The sequence below is a fragment of the Hydra vulgaris genome, chromosome 14 (assembly GCF_038396675.1).
Source record: "Hydra vulgaris chromosome 14, alternate assembly HydraT2T_AEP".
Taxonomy (NCBI): Eukaryota; Metazoa; Cnidaria; class Hydrozoa; order Anthoathecata; family Hydridae; genus Hydra; species Hydra vulgaris.
In genome coordinates, this window is record NC_088933.1 from 18876299 (window position 1) to 18880000 (window position 3702).

The following is a 3702-nucleotide window of genomic DNA, read 5'->3' on the forward strand; positions in this document are numbered from 1 at the left end:
TTTGCTCATTATTTGAGCATTAAAATTAATTTTTTTTTTGTTTGTTTCTACTATTTAAAATGTTAATCTTTTTAGTAGTTGGTTTAGTTAGGTGGATTCAATTTTTTATTCTACATTAAAAGATAAACATTTTATGTTAAGTTAGTAATAAATTAACAATCTTTACTTGATTTAAAAACACTAATATTGCAATAAATATATAAATTCTAATCATTTTAAAATTGAATAAATATAAAAATTTACACTATCAACTACTTATTTGTTTTTTCTTTAACATTGCCTATTTTCCCAGTTGGTTTTTTGATACTGAAATCGGTATGAAGGTAAGTTATTTTATGTAACCTGTTGTGCAAAGAGAAAAAGAATTAAATAAAAAATTATATGATCAAAATAAAACATACTTTTATGTGTTTATTGTTTTAAGAGTCTTTTTGTTAATTGTTTGAGCTGACCTTAGCTTTTATATCTGATAATTCTATTGTTTCCAAAAATAAACTTTTTATGATTTTGTTAACATTTTTATAAGAATAACTTCAATTTGCTTTAAATAAAGTAGTTTGCTTTGTCCCAGAAATTTTTTTCTCTATAAAAATCAAAGTGTTTATGTTTCAATAAAGTATATTTCTAAAAGATCTATAGTAAAATTAAGTTTTAATTCAGTTTTAAAATTGTGAGTCAATGATAAACTTCGCTTAAAAGTCTAAACTTTTGAAAGGTCAAATGCGCTTGCGCTTAATAACTTGCCGCTTTTAAACGACCGTGATAAAAATAGAAAAGAAAAGTTTTTGCTTAAAAAAGATTTTTTAATGAAAAAAAAAAAAAAGTTTTTGCAACAGGGACATGAAATACTGTCAAGGTACTAGAAAAAAACTAATAGCATGAAAAGAAATTTTAAAAAGTGTCAAGTATTAGTAAAATTAATCTCATAATATTTTCTAAAACTCGAGTTGCTTAAACCTGACCCAGCTGGTATTTGGTCTGGAAAAAAAAAAAATTCAAGCTGGGGAGTCATTTAATACTAAAAATTATTAAAGTCTATTTAGCGCCGTTTCAAAACGAATAATAAAAAGTGGGAAATGGCTAGATTTATTTAAGTGCCATTTCGATAGCTTTTTTGGTTTTGCTCAACAACAAATACAATGATATCGAAAGTATTCATAATGTCCTTCTAATACATGTATACTTGTATTATATTAGATATATATATATATATATATATATATATATATATATATATATATATATATATATATATATATATATATATATATATATATATATATATATATATATATATATATATATATATATATATATATATATATATATATATATATATATATATATATATATATATATATATATATATATATATATATATATATATATATATATGAAGAGTACACGGGAAAAAACGGCATAGTCGCATTTAAAAAGTTTTGAGAAAAAATATATTAATCATTTATAAAAGTTTTCATATCAAGTTATACTTTCTCAAAACTTTTTAAATGTGACAATGCTGTTTTTTCCCGTGTACTCCTCATAATATATATATATATATATATATATATATATATATATATATATATATATATATATATATATATATATATATATATATATATATATATATATATATATATATATATATATATATATATATATATATATATATATATATATATGTATATATATATTATATATATATAATTGATGAGATTTTAAGAATTTTATTTATTAGCTTTTTGGCTAAATTTGTAGAGTGTGTACTGTAGAGTCACATACATACAACATTATATAGGATCATCAAACGCACAACGAAATCAAATATTCACGATAATGTCATTAGAGAGGATGAATCTCAGTGGGAGGTTGTCCTTGATGCGGCAGGAGTCGTGCAATTCTTGCATAACTTTGATGGCACGCTCGCAGCACTGGTTGCTTCGGGCGATGTTGATTGGAGAGTCATCGGATTTCCAGTGGGTTTTCAAGCAATTGAGAGCTTTTGGGTAGTCATTCAGAGCTTCAGATAGTTCTTCAAAATCTTCAACGCAGAACAATTGACTGCTGAACTAATGGTCACTCCATGAGTAATGAACAGATTTTACGCAACCTGATCCGGGTTTCTGGCATCAGAATAAACGCAAGAAGGGCTAGATTGGCACAAGAGTTCCAGCGTGCATTGCTGATGTTTAGGATCTGTTTGAAATTCACGAAGGGGATCTCACTCCTCTCAGTTAAGTGACAGAAAACACGAGTGAGGTGGTAGAGAAACTTCATGTCATCTCTCCAGCTGCCTGTTTCCTTAATCACAGTTTTACCGTTGCTGAAGGCTGCTTTGAATTTATCGTAATTACTCATCAAATCCTGCACAAATAAATACTCAATGTTTGGTGATTTAGTTGACCCATAAAGCCCATCGTTTATGACAACACGAAAAACGCGGTCTAGCACATGGTGCTGCCAACTGATGAACTTGGGTTTGGGGTGACCTTTCTCTTCGAACATTTGCTGCAGCCGAAAAAAAATGCCTGTCTTCTTGACGGTATTCACGTTTGTTGTGTCGGCAACAATCATCACAACTGATTCCCACAGGATGAACTCCTCAAACACATCCTGGAGTCCTTCTGCGATTGTTTGAGCTTTCTCATCTTTCAATTCTAGCGCAGTCAACTTAATTTCTTTAGATTCATTCATTCTTGAGGACCACTTTTTCTTCAGCGCTCGTAGTCTTTCAGAAGTTTTGCTAGTTTTGCACAAATGGCTTGATCAGATACATGTTGGAAGTTCAACGTTTTGCTCCATTTGTCTTTAAGCTCTACAGCAATTAAACCGATCCTCTCTCTCTCCGTTCTTTGGCAGTGGATTCAAGAAATTTGAAAAGTCCCAATGACGTGGTTTTTCAGGGGCATGAGACTCCGTTCGCTCAAGGCTGCTTCATAAATTCCCACGTTGCTTTTTCTTGATGGGGCTTGAAACTGGACTAAGTCCAGGTTTCCTTGTTCTTCTCCGAGTTAGAAAAACTCTTCTTGAACGATATGTTATCTTCTACTCAGCAACTGAATTAGGAAAGGTCTTAACGTCAATATTAATTACGTAACAAACTTAAAAAACTGTTATTAAGTTTTCAATTAAACTGTTATTGTTAATATATTTTATTTCAAAAGAAGCAAATAAGGATTATAGAAAATGAAAAAGGCAGACACTAATAAAATGTTATATGCTCAATTATAATTTGCGAAAGAGTTAAATGTAACTTACCAAATAATACAAGGATCTCTTTATACTTAAACTATAGAGAATGCGCAATAATTAAAATAAGGCAATAATAAATTTGAAGACATTACAGAGAAATAATAACAGACAAATAGAATTGTAACAAACCAATAAAAATTATAATACAAATTATGATACCGTAAATAGCAAAAAAATAAAAATAAAATTATAAGTAAATAAAAAAAAAAAAAAAAATAGATAGACAAATTTATATTATAATGGACAGTTTGTTTATTTAAAGATTATAAATATTAGATTGTCACTTCTAAGATGCTCGTGAATCCTTGTTGTTAAGTGTCTAGAGATTTCTCCAATATAACTGGCATTACATCCAGCACAAAAAATATTGTAAACAACATTGGATTTGAGCAGCTTAGGAAGTGGATCTTTTATACATAAACTGTTTTGTAATTTGTTGGTAGTGAA